General features: G+C 40.1%; 1 long non-coding RNA gene across 1 annotated transcript in view; it reads right to left on the minus strand.

The window, feature by feature from the left end:
- Positions 1-12,509: 12,509 nt before the first annotated feature.
- LOC148899635 (uncharacterized) overlaps positions 12,510-17,500 on the minus strand; it is an 11,882-nt gene continuing 6,891 nt past the window's right edge. The window contains exon 3 of the long non-coding RNA XR_016114873.1: positions 12,510-14,737. This is a non-coding gene — a long non-coding RNA (uncharacterized LOC148899635). The remainder of the gene's footprint in view (positions 14,738-17,500) is intronic.

Genomic DNA, 17,500 nt, shown 5'->3' on the forward strand with positions numbered 1-17,500 from the left:
CTCTCTCTCTCTCTCTCTCTCTCTCTCTCTCTCTCTCCATATATATATATATATATATATATATATATATATATATATATATATATATATATATATATATATATATATATATATATATATATATATATATATATATATATATATATATATATATATATATATATATATATATATAAGGGCGGCCCGGTAGTCGAGTGGTTAGCACACCGGCTTCACAGTGCAGAGGTCGCCGGTTCGCGTCCCGGTCCGGCCTCCCTGTGTGGAGTTTGCATGTTCTCCCCGGACCCGCGTGGGTTTTCTCCGCGTCCTCCGGTTTCCTCCCACACTCCAAAAACATGCATGGCAGGCAGATTGACCACTCGAAATTGTCCCTAGGTGTGAGTGTGAGAGTGACCGTTGTATGTCTTTGTGTGCCCTGCGATTGTCTGGCAACCAATTCAGGGTGTCCCCCGCCTCGTGCCCGAAGACAGCTGAGATAGGCTCCAGCAACCCCCGTGACCCTAATGAGGAATAAGCGGTACGGAAAATGAGATGAGATGAGATATATATATATATATTCTCGAACGCCTCACTGTTCGAACAAATCGGTGTTCGTTCGAACAAAATATTCGAGATATTCTTGCTTCGGCGTTCGAACATCAATCGGTGTTCGAACGCCAATACGACGCGTGAGTGCGTACGCGAGGGTGGGGAGCTGAGCGGTGCACGGGTGTATCGCTCTCTCCGTGACCAACTGTTGTCGCTAGCGGACGTGCTGCGTTTTGCTCTAGCATTTCATATAGGTGTACGGAGAGTTTTAGCCCCTAATCATGCCTCCAAAGAAAGTAAGTGCTGCTTAAAGTGACAAAAGAAAAGTAGTGCGTACAACTATTGCATTTAAGAAAGAAATAATCGCGAAATATGAAGGAGTTGTGCGAGTGTCTGATCTGGCGAGGGAATACAGCATGGCGAAATCTACGATCAGTACGATATTAATGAATTAGGAGGCTGTGAAATCTAGTGATGTGACTGTGGGAGTGAGAGCAAGTGTCATTGGATAGATATTTGAAGAGAAAAGAACATCCTGTAGCCGAGTCATCCGTAGCTGTCACGTTCAGAGTGACAGTGACGGCAGCTGACTCGTCGGAACGTAGTGGAATGTTTCTGATCCCAAAGCAGGTGGCAGAGACGTATACTACCCAAGCAGGATGTTTATTCACAAATAAAAGAAAACACAGCGATTAAGAAGGCAGGGGGTGATCCGACCCGCTTACTACGCCAAAAAGCAAATGGCACACGAGGGTGCAAAATTACGCAATCCCGGAAGATGACATACATTTACGGGACGCAGGGAAAATACCTCGCACCGGATACACTCGCGCATCGAAGGAAGAGTCCAGGTACCGTGGCAAGTTGAGGCAATCATCCGGCATTGGCGAGGTGATCGCGAACCGTATAAATGCCCCGTGTCTGTGATTAGAGAATGACAGCCGGTGGAGAACGACCGGGAGAGGCAGCCCCCCCCCCCCCCGCTGTCAACTCGTAAGTGACAGGAGCAAAGAGGTGGTTTCCGTGAAAAAATCGCTTTTCGAACAGGGTCCCGGAACAAATTATGGTCGAGAACCGAGGTACCACTGTGTGTGTGTATATATATACAGTAAAGTCTCGTTATATCGATATTCTCGGGAGTCCGAAAAAATATCGATAGAACCGGGACTATCGATATATCCGACCCTACGCGCATGTAATTTTCTCCTTGCGTTCATAGAAATAGTATCGTAATAAGCGGTACTATCGATATAACCGATATCGATATAACGAGACTTTACTGTATATATATATATATATATATATATATATATATATATATATATATATATATATATATATATATATATATATATATATATATATATACCTATATTACCTATATATATACCATATATACCTGCCAATTGCCATTTGCAGAAATAAGGAAGACAGCATGCAGGAGGTTATTGAACAGGGTAAACCAATTCCCAATTTCTTATGACCCCCAACTGCTCCTCTCTGTGGCAAACTGAAACTCCCAAACTACTCACTGAAATGTCTCCGCTATGAGGGTGTTGGATTGAGTTGCGCCTAAGGGGTGTTACGCTTCTTTGGACTTTGACCTCACAATAAGGCCAGCACCCATTCTGTCCCAATGTGGTTTGAAAACAATGATCTATTTGTGGCTACTAGTTTCTTCGACATGTCAAATCGATGGGTGAATTGATCGATCGATCAATCGATCGATCGATTGATTGATTGATTGATTGATTGATTGATTGATTGATTGATTGATTGATTGATTGATTGATTGATTGATTGATTTGGCCGAGTGGGACCCAATCCTCAGCTCTATTGCAAAATCTCACAAACCACTTCCTATCAGCTGGTTATGAGGAAGCTCAACCTTATTTTTTGAAAAAGAAATGTTCATTTTTTAAATGCTGTTGATCCCTGCAAAACGGCACTGATTTTATCCATCATTCTCATCTATTTGATAATTTTGTCTTAATTCTTTGAAGGTATATAGGACATTGCATTAATAATGTTTTAATTGCTTGTGTATTTGATTTGTGCATTTGTTCTCAGAAACATATGTTTAGGGTATAACCTAGTTTCATTTGTGACCCTTATTTCCTTAATGAGGAAAAAAAAAATCAATATTTTTCATGGCGAAAAATAATGTCAGCCTTATTAGGCCATATTGAATGGCAACCGAGGGATCGACAGCAGAGACAGGATGCTACGCCCTCAGGAAGTTACCTCAGGAAGTTTGTGTGCACACTTATGATCATACATAGCAGACATGTCTTAGTTGCATTAACAGTGTCTCATTCTGCCTGTACTGAAAAATCATTAGGCCCAATATTTTCTTGCAGATTTCTTGCAGAAGTATATAATAAGTTCTTGCATGTAATGTTGGTTTCTTGTTCAGAGGTTTTGTGCTATCCTTTTGTAATTTGTAATAGTAATTTTACAAGAGGGCCATTTGCACTGCAAAAAAAAACAGTATTTGGTTATTTTGTTGTTTGCTTCGAACCCTTTTTCACATTCATTTAAATTCTGATACATATGATAAAGAATACAATTTGAGAATCATGTTATTTAAAATAGCATTTTTGCCATGTATCTGCTTATTGAGTGGTCCGACCTTCCCTTCCCCTGTACCACTGTTGAAAATTTTTGTCGACCAAAATCAAAATAAGATTGCAACTAAAGATAATCTGGTTTTACAGGAAATCAATCAGTAAACTGGTAAATGGGGAACATCTCTGACATCTCTTTTTCAACATCATCACCATCCTGTAAATTGACTGTGAATAGACTAGAGAGGTTGTATGTGGGTGGGCTTGATTGGAACACAACCGGAACAGATTCTGCCAGGATGGCAGGTAGTGGCCAAGCTTCTCTGGTAACAAGCTGGCGTTGCCCTCGGGTGGCCATGCGTAACCTCAGCCATCTGTGATTGAAAAACAGGGACAGTGATGGACTGATCGAAGTGCTATGAATGTCCAAGTGAGATTCCAGACACTCCTAATGCATATTTGCCGGTTGAGGATTTCAAAGGGTGGATTACTTAGTGTACATTCAATATCTGATGCATTTAAACCATGGCTGAGGCTTCTTCTTGTCGCCTCTTGCACAAACACACGACCATATGGTGTCTTTTTGAGTCAAGCGGATCAAGTATGAAAAAGACATTTAGTCGTCGGACATTGGATTAAATTTTCTGGGGCAGCGTTTTTCAAAAAGTAATTTGTAAAAGTTTTTGCTCAAAGGTAATTACACTTGACTCTCATTCCAAGGTAAATGGTAATATACAGTTGAACATCTAACAACCAGTTGCACTTATTCAGTTACCTAATTAACCATTAGTTTAATGTTAATGGTAATAATTATAATCATAATACATTTTATTTATAAACACCTTTCAAAGCTCTTAAGGACACTTTACATTCCCAAGACAAGTATAATAAAACCACAGATAAAATTATAAATAAAAAAAGAGATAAATTTACAGAGAGAATTCAATTTTAAATAGGTGAGTTTTGAGATGGGATTTGAAGGTGGGAAGACAATCAATGATGGCCATTTCTCTTCACAATCTTAAAATGGAAGTTCTATGGTTATCAAAGTACCAACAGGTTTATGGTAAATCTTGTACCCCATGCTTTACATGCATGTATTTTGATAGCAAATCATCCATCTAACCTTCTTATTATCAGCTCATTCAAGAGAGAAAGCCCCGATGCTGTACTGAACCACTGCAGTAAATGTCAGATTGATCATTCTGCTCTACATCTAAGGAGGGAGATAGAAAGGACAAGAGCCTGTGTTTTATTCTGATGGGGAGCTGATAGAGCTCGAGATTGTGAAGGTTTTAGAGGTGAAAGGTTAAAGATTCAGCCTTTCTTTGTCAGCACACAATGGACCACAGCAGACCAGGCTCCGGCTGTATTGGCTGCTTCTTAAAGGTTTCTTAGCCTCTGGCTATCATGATCAATAAGATGTCACGAGGATTACCAACAGAGACCACACACCAGTCTTTTTCAGTGAACACTCTTACCTTACAGAACTGTATGGACTTAGACCACGTCTGTACTCGACTTGCAAGCATCTCTCAGGATGTAACAGTTGTGCAAGAAATTACGATAACCTATCAAACTATTCGTTTCCCCATTTTTAATACCGTGTGGGAGTGAAGGAGTGAGTTAGAAGAAGACAAAGGGAGTGAGCGTAGATGATGAAGGGTAGCAAAGTGTGGGCGTCACATTGCTCATGAAGAGCAGTACTTGGATTCAGAGAGAACAAGAATCAGTTTTGATCTGTGAATTGACCCTGATGTGTCGGTATCCCTGATTGAGTAGCAGAAGAAGCTCTCTTTTTCTACCACGGTGGTCCTGAGGACTCAAATAACCTCTTACAAAATGCAACTGAATCTGTGTTTTCGTCTTGTAAATGTTGTCCACTCAAATTGCATCTTGAAATTATCTTCCTCTAGTTGCACTTTGAATAAATTGGCATAATTTGGTTTGTATATAGTGTAATCTACTAGAAAATCCCATTTTTGTCAATGCTCACATATACAACATATTGTTGACCAAAGTGGAATGTAATTAAAAAATATTTATTGTATACATATTTTTCCTGGATTAAAAAAAATGACTAAATGATAACAATGCCTCTAAATAAGTAAATGTTTCAATAGATGAGAGTCATTTCACCGCTGTTAAAGGTCCCCTAAAGTCAAGATTTATACTTAGAATCCATTCAATGGAATAAAAATGGAAACATTGGACATTCAGAGCGAGAATTGTGTCTGAGTACATTTCATGGAAGATTGTTCCATCAACTGAAAGTGAAGTGATTTTTGAAAATCCAAAAATGAAATATTTTAATGTGACAAGTACTGTCACATTGTGACCAAAATACTGTCAATAAAGCTTGCAAAAATATTTTTAATTATATTAATTTGACAAAGTAATTGTTTTCCTGAATCCTGACAGATGGCAAACCTGGAAGTTGGATGTCATTTTAACAAAAACAATGGCCCACAACACTTTTGACTTTTTTTACTTTCAAACTTCATGCCAACTCCTGTGAACTGCTGAGGCAAGGTCAAGAAAGACACATCGGTCAACAGTGAGAAGGACTCTTGCATCATGAAAATGCAAAGACTAACATTGCAGTCCAAACGTTGCAAACCATCAATGATCTGGGATAGGAACTGCTCCCTCATCCCTTTAACAAACCAGAACATGCCCATTCATACAATCATCTGTTTGATCCCTAAAAAACGTTCACAAGTGGCACAAAGTTTGAAAGTGACAAAGAAATCAAGTGTTATGAGTTACAGGTTGAGGCATCAGTCCAAAGATTGTTACGCTGAGGCAATATGGAAGCGTATGTGCAGTGGGAAAAAGTGTGTGACAATGATAATAGTAAAGAGATATAAAATAAATAATAATAATAATAATAATAATAATACATTTCATTTTTAAGCCCCTTTCAAAACTCTCAAGGTCACTTTAACAGTCACAGGATAAGTTATTCTGTGGGTGAGCAGCGGCAGCCACATGCGCCAGCATTCACTCAACCCGGAAGTAACTCGGATAGAATAGTAAGACAAATCGATAGAAAGCTAGCTAGCAAGCCAATAGATAGCTAATAGCTAGCCAGCTAGATAGCTAGCCAGTCAGCCAGATAGCTATTGTGCGGTATTACAGAAAAGAGAATTGACTCAGCACACTATTTCTTACTTATGTCTAAATAAACAAAAGTCAAAATAACAAATAAACTAAATAACAAATAATATGACAACACATAGACAGAGAGTCCTTCATTCTTCAGCACTTGCTGTACCTTTTTTATGTTAAAAAACAGTACACTTCTATCGGTGTGAGTCATTATACCTTATATTTATTGAATGGTTTGAGACAATAACAAAAAGTATTCTTGTCTGGGTGCTCATGCAGTTGTGTAAAAAACCTTTTATTTTATATATTTCTGCGTAACCTGTTATATTCACAATCCTCGTGGCCTGTCTGTAGCTTCTTTGTATGTCATATGTCTGAAAAGTGTGCCTATTCATGGTGGGCCACCAAGGCACGTGTGTGTTTGAACAGAGGTTGTGTGGTTGAATGCTCTAGGGAAAACATATGCTCATGTTGATCGTGGGAGGGGATGGGGAGATGGCTGTGATCGTGAGGGGCAGGTGGAGTGTGTTGGGTCAAAGGTCTACAGCTCTTGATTGGATGGTACACTGGCATAGAAGCGGGGATCTCATGCAGCAGTGTGATGGAGTCATCTAGCAGCATGTTAAAAAAAGTGCAACCTCAAGTCTCCATACAATGAACACAGATTGGATTCGCATCATGTACAAGTGAAATATTATCAAACAAACAGGAACAATTAGCGAGATTACACCCACGCAAACACCAAACACAGTCTTCTCCTTTGATTAAAGTTTTTTGGGGAATAATTTGTAGGGGCAGGGGGTTAATTCTTTAATGTACCCTGTAACACAGGGGTCGGGAACCTTTTTGACTAAGAGAGCCATAAAAGTAAAATATTTAGAAATGTTTTTCAGTGAGAGCCACACACGCACACACACACAGACACACACACACACACACACACACACACACACACACACACACACACACACACACACACACACACACACACGCACACACACACACACACACACACACACGCACGCAAACACGCACGTGATTTCAACAAAATGTCAGAATATATGGTTTAAAATGACTGTGATAAAACTCACCATTAATATGAATAGTTTTCCGTTCCTCATGATTGATAAAAAAAAATCCAGCCAAACGATCGGAATGAAAGTCAACTTGCCAGGTCCATAGGCCAAGCTACTGCTAGCTAGCCTGCACACTGCTCATTAGCTCGCACCCTTGCTTTCTGCTGTCTCTTACAGAAGTATATTGATGCTAACGTTAGCATGGGGCTTGTCAAAGTGCCACTGATAATCAACTGTTTCATTCATGGTATTGTTTCATTGCAACTTTTTCTCTCCACAAAAACACATCCTCCCGTCCATTCAGCCTGAAGTGTACAATAATCATCAGGCGTATTCAAAAGTTGGTGTTTACCTGTTTCGACATCAGCGGCCATAGGTCAGTATCATCCAATCAAAATTGCGCGTTCCGCCAACTGCCGCCCAAACAGGAAATGAACAGCGAAAAAGCGAGAATATGTATTTAGTTTTATCGTCGAGGCAGATGCAATCATCAAAAGAGCCATATATGGCTTGCGAGCCTTAGGTTCCCGACACCTGCTCTAACCTTATAACATAAAGTGTCCACTATAGTCTTCGCTTTCCCTGAAAGGATTGAATTATAATTTATGCTAAAGTATTTTCACTTTGCGAGGGTTCAGTTTTCAAACAAAATAAGTTCATGTACAGTAAATATATTTTGTGCTCCAAATGAACCTCAAAATACCAAGCGCATACGGCATACGCTATATTTGGTTCTGTCACCTTTTCATCGTGTTGAACTTTCATTCGTGCTCGCTATTTTTGCTTTTGTCTGATTGTTCATATGACTGTATTAAGTTGTGTGCTCCATTTAGTCTTAACTGGCAAGAGAGCTGCAATTCTCTTTTGAATTAGTTGTTTATAATCGCCATATTTTACATTAGTAGAAATTCTGGTGTGACTCACCAGGGAGGTATCTATCGTTATTTAGTTTGACTTGTGTGCTTCATTTGTGTCTGCTCCATTGTCCTGTTTCTCATGAAGGGGTACAAAGTGTTATCACCATTAATTTCTCAATGCAACTCAGCAACATCATAAAACATCTTTATTTATTTAGTACAACACACAAGTGCAGCTTACAAACTATGGCAGAAAAAAATAACTCTAAGTAAATGGTCTCTCTTTTTGCAGGCTTTTATGGGGACCACTCACTAGATCCAGAAAATAATGACAACATGGGTAAGTCATACACCTACCTACCTACCTACCTACCTACCTACCTACCTACCTACCTACCTACCTACCTACCTACCTACCTACCCACCTACCTACCTACCTACCTACCTACCTACCTACCTACCTACCTACCTACCTACCGGGCCATATTTCTATCAATCCAGCAATAACAATCTTTCTAATCAAATCTCGACTGTATAGTGGTAACCATCAATCGTCATCATCACCTAAAAGTATTTCACAATAATAAAAACACATCTTCCATGAAAAAAAGGCCCAAGCAGCCCAGGGCTTCGCCGAGGCGTGAGGATGATCAATTTACTGACTGTGTAACACTTCCTCGTGACAACCACAAGAGGGAAGTATACACACACACAAAAAACATTTCTCAGTCTTCCACGGGTCAATTCCCACATTCTTCAACATAGTGCAGAAAAGGCTCCTGAAATAAAAGAATGTAAGGCAGTCATGACATTGATTTATTATTTTACCAGTGTCAGAAAAACAAATGTTATTGATTGACAAATTATTTTGCTATCTTATCATAAAATCAAATTTTTTTTGACAACGATACTAGTGCAGCGTGTTCTACCGGAAACAAATTCCTTGTGTGTCCTACATACTTGGCAATAAAGATGATTTTGATTCTGATTCTGATTCTGATAAAATCAACAATAATCACTGTAAGTGCAAATGTACAGTGACAGGTCAAAAGTCCTGGATCAAAAGATTCCAGAAATGTGCCCTGCTCAGAAAGAGACTTGGAACAAAACGGCAGTGGTGAGGTGATGGTCCAATGTTAAGGTCCAGGTTCAGGCGAAGTTCACCCAGGATTCCCATTGCTGCCATTGCAGCGCCAGGTGGCACGTAGGAAGGGTCAGAGGTTGAACACAGTTCAGAAAAAGCTGACCCCAGCGTGACTCGCTGCCTCGATTGTCCGCAGCTCTCCACGGGCCTTTCTCAATCGCTCCCTCTATAAACTTGTGAGAAGAGAATCGGAGGGGTAGAGGTGAAAAAGTGGAAGCGAGTCCGAGAAGAACTATTGAACCTGCGCAACAAGTGAAGAAGCAGCATTGTTGTGTACAGCAGGAGGAGTCCTGGATTTATGAGGCTAAACCTGACGGGGTTGTAAACTTGACGAGTTGGGCTTGTGGCCGTGGCGACTCACTGGCTTGCTTGCTATTGGACCTATTCTAGCCTTAGGATGCCTCGGTGCATGCACCGGGTAAGGGTGATGCTCAGGTCAAAGGGGGCTGAGGCAGGCCTTGTAAATGTTCGAACAGGGCTGGGAATTCACAGACTCCCATTCAGTGACCAGAAACCTAGGTCAGGGGCCAAATAGCTGCTTTAGCAACAGCTGCTTTCAGCACTATCTTGTTGATTGGGTTCCAATCATTGAAAACATCATCTGTGGAATTTCTTTATGTGATGCTTTCTTATCAGATTTACTTCACAACACTTGTGATTGACGGTAAGTGATATAAGGTTTTTAATTTAAATTGACTGCAATGAAAACAGTTTCAATTGTTTTATGAGGGTGGTTGTTAAACATGAAATGTACCTTCGAGCTCTGAAAACCTTGCACCGCCGTTCATAAAAATAAAAATAAACTTGCAGCAATTGATTTCATGGACACTCAAATATTGCATGTACACACACACACACACACACACACACACACACACACACACACACACACACACACACACACACACACACACGCACACACACGCACACACGCACGCACGCACGCAAGCACACACACACACACACACACACACACACACACACACACACACACACACACACACACACACACACACACACACACACACACACACACAGTTCTATGGTTATCAAGCTTCTTTGGTGACTACTTATGTTCCATTGTTAAACATAACCAACCAACTGTCTATTCCCACACACTAAAATACTTTCCCACTTCCATTTCCTCGTACTTCAATAGTTTCACGTATATGTGTTAATATTTAATTGCACTATGATATTACTCCCAGTATGTGTGTATCTTGGGAAAAAGTGTGCCATGGTTTACTTTACAATCATGATTTACACATTCTAGGCCAGTAGAGGTCGGTAAATGCATGCTGGATGTGAACTGTATGTGTTTTTATCTTTTCACCTCCCCCCCACCCTTTCGATTTTGCTGCTGTAGATTGCACATTTCTCCCTTGTGAGGCTGTTAAAGGCTTTCCGATTCTGAATTTGAAAATACAATTCCTATTTTTATTGCATAACTTTGGTGAATTAAATGATACAGCACATTTTCTAGATTATTAATTCTGTAGTGATTTTGTGCCAAACGAGTGGCGCTTCAGCTGAAAACAAGGTAAGGGCTCCTGTTGCATGACACGTTCCAGGCCAACAGAGGTCGGTAAGTGCATGCTGGATGTGAACTGTGCGCCCACAAGGCACCTGGACCCGATGAACTCGACATCCATATGGAAGTATTTGGATAGAGCCCAGCCCAGGCTTTCAGTTTGCCTTCGTGCATATCTGGGTTGACTTTTTATGTTTGAGTCCAAAAGTCATTCGAAATCACCAGGTTTTCATTTTCAAGGGAACAAAAAAGCAGAGCGGTCAAATGTTTTAGACATTCTTTGCTTTAGTCTTCTCTCACCCGCCCTCCCTCCAAAATGTATTTTAGCTGGTGTTGTCTGTCACACTTATTGGTATTTTTCTTGAACAGAGCCTTCTCAACAGATAAGTGTTGTCCCTTGTCTCTTTCTTTCACCTTGCCTATGAAAATTACAGTATGAGAGATGTATAGCGTACCCCCCTGCTTTATTTTGATTTTAGCTTTTAGAAATTTATGGTTACCCTAGTTGTTGGTCTTCCAACCATTTTCTTTGATTGGCTCTGGTGAGTTGATGTTGGACTCAGGGGTCATCCTGTGAGTGTTTCCGGTCAGCGACTAGTGGGTCACGCTGTTCCTGTGTCATTGCCCCCAACATTACAATTTGTCAGGACAAAGCTGCAAGTCTGTAGGGATACACACGAAGACTTGTGTGTGTGTGTATGTGTGTGTGGCCCCGAGTATATGAAGCAAGAGTATTTCTTCTCACATCCTCATTGAGTGTTAAAGTACTTTTCTCTGTTGCAATTTCACAGTTTTACATTGAGTAATATAATAAAATGGCTTTCCCCCTCGACCGTTCTGATTTCCCAAAATTCAACAAATTCCATCCATTCATTTCCCCAACTGTTGAGTCGCAGGCATGCTGGAGCCTATACCAGGTCATTAGGGCAGGGCACACCCTCAACTGGTTGCCAGCCAATCGTTATATATATATATATATATATATATATATATATATATATATATATATATATATATATATATATATATATATATATATATATATATATATATATATATATATATATATATATATATATAATTAATAATAATTAATTTATGAAAATTTTACCTTGGCATACAAACTTTCCAGGATACACACGGAGCTGCTTCAATCAGTGATGTGTCGTTCGCGAACGAGCCCGTTCTTCTAACAACAAAATGGCATCCGGCTTTTTTTGGCCTCTATTCCACGCCCCCAGTCTTCGGTTAAAGCCACGTGATTGGTCAAGAACACAACAGTGAGGGGAGGTGTTTTAAACATTAAAGAGACAGGCAGATGACAGTGAGAGAGTTTCAACTTTGATAGTTCAAAGGCAGAGTGTAGACTGCAAGGTTAAAATATCCCATCAATCAGGCTCCACAAACAACCCGCACAAGCCATCTGTACACTTGATGCAAAAAGCTATGAACTCGGCTAAATAGAACACAATTGAAGATGAACTAGATAAAATTATCACAAAGAAAGCACCTACAATGGATCATTCCTCAAGATGGTGAAAGAAGAAGGTTACGTTCCTCATCAAGTGTTTAATGCTGAGGAAACAGGCCACTCCATTCCATCAAGCCATCAACGACCATCACAAAGGTAAATAAAATGACTTTATTATACAGTACAGAAAATTAGAAAGTAGAACATTATGTTTTATGGGCACCTGGGAACGGAATATTCTCATTTTAATGGTTTCTTATGGGAAATTAATTTTTGGGATACACACTTTTCGCCTTACACACTGTGTCTGTGAACCGATTAAGTTCGTAAGCCAAGGTATCACTGTACATCGTATTAGACATGCATTTCACCCCCAGGAAAACAAAATATCATTTGGCATAATCCAATCAGAATCAAAATACTTTCATGTATGATTTTTGTCTACATGCCATCAGTAAGTGACACATGATTGTTCGCAACACCCACTTGGTTTCTATGCTGGAAGTCAGAGAACTGGGGGAAAAAAGAGAGAGAATATAATGTGCCACGACTGCAAAGCCCCCTGCCCCCACGCACTCATCATGTTTATCTAGCCTTTATGGGGCAATTAGTCAAAGATTATTACCATATGCCTATAGGTCCTTCATGTACTGCCAAACATAGACTTTCATAGGTTCTTGTCACCCTTTTTGAAGTTTTCCCACAGGCGTATATATCTTGAGCAAGCATGACATATTAATGTAGGGACCTGAAATTGTACTCATGTTTTAGGTCAGGTAAAATGTTTTAGACATTTAAGACTTGCACACGTGCATATCTGCTGAAGCTGATCTTGCGTATGGTAGCAGACAACATGGCTAACCAGAGTGATTCAGAGGTTTAAGTTTGGAATTCAACTGTAAGTGGAAAGCAATTTCCACTTTTTTTTTTTGTTGTGAAGGTTTTAAGTTGTAATTTTACACATTTAAAATCAATAGGTCTCGGTGGGAATCCAGTTATAGGCACACAATCCACAAGCATAAACCAATTGATTCTGCAGTTGACACAAAACAAACCAATGATAATAGTAAGTAACATCTGCAACAAACTTGGTTCATAAAGATTTAAGGAAAACATCAGGAAGAAATCGGGTTACATTCCATTTAGAACTTGGCTGTAGGATCGTCCAACTCATATTGAAATAAGAAAGTAGCTTCATGCCATCAAAAGAATGCAAAATGAATCTTGTGATAGTCTTTATTTTTGAAAGATCAATCGTGCATGTTTTAGTCATGTTTGTTGACACCCTTTGCTCTTCAACACCAATTATAGTCGAGTTGGTCTTACAATAGACAAGACAAAATGTGTTCCTAATTACTTGTAAAAGGAAATTGGACTGAATTCAAACAAGTTCCACAATTTCATTTTTTGTATGACCACCAGTCTTTTCCAACACTGTTCTGTCCATATTCTTACTGTCACTGCATATGGTGGAATTTCTGTTCAGTGTTGTCTCCTCAGTGATTTAGTGGACTTCCTCAGTGAATTAGGCTTTCTGAGACAGTTTACCGCAATTTGCATTCATTGATCAGTGAGTTATTCTTGTTTCAACCCACCGACAGCAATGAATGTTTATTGCAGCATTTACAAGTGCAGCCAAAGCGTCCTTATGTCCAAAAATAAGTCTTCAGGAGGCGGGCGTTCGGAATCCAACATCAGTCAATTGGTCACAGGATATTTCAAGAAGATTGCGAAACATGCGATGTGGCGCCCCTCAGGGTACAGTCAACGGTCGATGGTTTTGGCTGAGTTCAAACTCACCGACAGCGTTGAATGTTCACTGTGGACACCGATTACGGGGCATAGATTACGGACCTCAATGTTGCCGTTTGATTGATGGCAGATATTTCACTGCTACAACTTAAACACACACACAAACTTTGAGAAAGATCAAAAATCACAACCGTGTTTTTTCCCTCTTCCCATCGCTTGCATTGTTCTTATTGTTGTTTTGTTTTGTCACGTAGAAAATCCCACAGTAGCTTGCCAGTTGCCACCCATAGCACTTGTTTAAAAATGTTTTCAGTTCCAGGTTTAAATTATGGTCTGTATGTAAATTTACCACAGCATCAGTGTTTTCTGTGATCTGGCTTCAGCTTTCACCAGTCGTTTGAAAATCGAAGGCTTCAAACCAAAGTGCTGTTTAACTTTTTGGGTGGGTGTTTCTCTCGGCTTGAATGGGTCAGTTGTATGCCAGCATGTATTACCAACCATGCTGAAGTTGAGGTTAAAGTGACGCTGCCAGCAAACCAGAAGGAATGAGGAGGAAGATCATGATGATGATGATGATGCGGAGGCTTGTATTTTCCTGAAAATAGCCCTTCAGATATGCCGGTAAATTTGCTCATCATCTAATCTTTATCCCCACCTTCTTCAGAACGATGAGCGGCCCTGTCGTGTGTCTTGTTCCTGCCTGGAGCAAAAAAAAAAAAAAGAACGGGGACGGGGGACAAAAGATAGGAAAAACATCTGAAATAGCATGAATAAAAGGGCAGAACATGTTGTCAGTGTGGCTGGTGGAAGCAGTGGAATTAATGCTTCCAAGTGTGATCAGAGAATGTGGCTGTGCCCCACAGCTTAGTGTGCTGCAGTGGTGTGCTAGTTAGAGATTACTGTTCCCTTTACCCTGCGCTGAACCTCAGCTTCTGCTCTGGGAGTGCGCCTTCCTGTATGCGTTTCTTTGAGGTTGGAAAATCATGCAAACATGTTTTATTAATGCTCTGTCTCTCTACCTCAGTGACAATGCACTGTCTTCTTCCTCTCCGGCTTGCTTGCGTGCTTGGCTCGTGCAACCAGAGGAAGGAATGTAGAACACTGTACTGTGTTTGCCTCTCCATTTTCTTTTTTGTGACAAATTTAGGCTACTTAAGTAGTTGGAGGCAATTGTCATTCACAATTGAAACGTTGTTAGCAAGCCTTAAAGTCATTGTCAGGAGATTTCTTTGAGCTTTGAAGGAGTGGCTTTCTGATCAGTACGATGAAAAATTTGCACGCCCTGTTAGAAGCTCTTATGTACCAGTCTTCACGCAATGTACATTTTCAAAATGAAGCCATTGCTGAGTGCATTCCAAATGACTGTGACCTTTCAAAGAGTTAATTCTTGTCTACCAAGAAACTGTTTTCATGAGCATGACTGAAGTTTGGTTCCGCGCCTACTAATTCTAGGAAAAAGAGGTTCCTATTCAGTTTAGTGAGAACTGAGGAATAAAGGTGTCAGACGTTGGTTTACAGCTTTCGTGTAAAACCTATGGGCCGTTTTTCTTGTTTTATCTCCGCGTTGCTCTTCGTTAGATGCCTCCTAGCCTCAAGAATGCATCCCACTGCATTTCCTATCTCGACGTGTATCCATTCACAGACAAGTAGGGAATTTATTACTTTTATTTTCAAATCCTCTGGCTCAGGCTAAAGTGGCTTCCCTCCTTGGCACTTGGCCTCGTTGGCTGTGTGCCACAGATATACTGGAGTTCCCCTGCCCCCATTCTCAAATATCTCTTCCTTTCATACTGTCTTCACTGCTTTCTTTCATATGACCAAACTGGTCATATGAAAGTAATAATAACTCGCTGTCTTCTAATTGTTAAGCGGGGCAATGTGAATACTGGCACTGGTACCATCCCCAGAAATTTGAATTACTGACAAATGTACCAAAGTGTAACGTGTAAAAATAGCTGGCCGAGCATGAGAGCTTGACAAGGCTTGAGTGAAGTGCGCAACAATGTGACTGAACTAGTGTGAACTCTGCCTCGTCGGCACATTCCAGGGATTGGTCAATGAGAAGCACACAGTGTACTCCGTAGTGTTGCCGGCAGGTCGACAGCCAGGCACCCGTGCTGCCATATTCAAAGCGGGTACAAATTAAAGCAAACGTGAATGAAGTTATTACTTTGTAAAATGTATTTTGCCTCTTGTGTGAACATAAAGGTGAAAGATTTGCTCTGTTTCCAGTTTACTGTGGCACTTTGGCAGAGCTAACATGCTGCGGGAATCTATTTGATTTCAGAAAACACGCCCAATGTCAGTTTGAGCACCACTAACGAGATGAAATACACTATCACTATCTTACTTTTCTGAGAACAGTCCAAGTGCTCTAGATCAGAGGTCCCCAACCCCCGGGCCGCGGACCAGCACTGGTCCGTGGGTCATTTGGTACCGGGCTGCGCAGAAAGAATAAATAATTTACATAATTTTCATTTTATTTATTATCTGAGTCCGAACTATGTTTTGTTTTGAAAAATGAAAAATTACCAGATTATTGCCGTCTATGATTTACTTTTGTGTCAAAAACGCTTGTCTAGGTCACGTGATACATACCGCTAAAATTAGCCCACCGTAAGCTAGCAAAATGAGTAAAAAAATGTCTTTGGATAGTTTCTTTTCGAAGGGGAAAAGGCCCAGCGAGGAGACGCAAGAAGAGCCTACGACTTCTAAGAAAAAAAAGGCTTCATTTAACAGACAATACCAATCTTAAAAAGAAAGAAAAAACTGTTTCTATGACTGTCGTATCATTTTATTTTGTTGTATTTATCCGCCGGTTCGTGAAAATATTGTCTGACATTAAAGTGGTCCGTGGCGCAAAAAATGTTGGGGACCACTGCTCTAGATCATATAGCGGTCATTATGTTCACCACACCCATACGCTACACTTTCACATATGCATATTTACAAACAAGATTTAAAAGATCAATGGCCTCTCCCAATAAAATGTGAAAACAACAGTTAAACTTGTAATTCCAAATAATCACCAAGGCAATGAAAAGCGATGCGTTAAGAAGGAAGCTGACATGATACAAACATGTTGCCATAAATTGTATACCTAAACACAACCACCAAGCTGAAATAGGTCGGCTTGGAAGCTTACAGCGAATGTACTCAAACATTTTGCCATACCGTCGTTCCACATTTACTGTGCAGTCTACTCAATCCCAATCACCAGCATTTCGAACGAGCCTTGTCATGGCAATCTCAATTCCACAAATTTACTTTACTACAATTTACTACAGGCTTGAAACCCGAAAAACACATTGTTTTCTCTTAATATGGAAGACATTCACTACTGCAGCACACACTATGAAATTACAGAGGGGAATGATAAGGAATTTAAACGTGCAGAAGTGTATTTTCAATATTACAGTATCAGATCATTTATTTGCCAGTGTACATACTCAAAAACTACGCA

This window comes from Hippocampus bargibanti, linkage group LG04 (genome assembly GCF_051943395.1).
Source record: "Hippocampus bargibanti isolate YZ-2025 linkage group LG04, ASM5194339v1, whole genome shotgun sequence".
Taxonomy (NCBI): Eukaryota; Metazoa; Chordata; class Actinopteri; order Syngnathiformes; family Syngnathidae; genus Hippocampus; species Hippocampus bargibanti.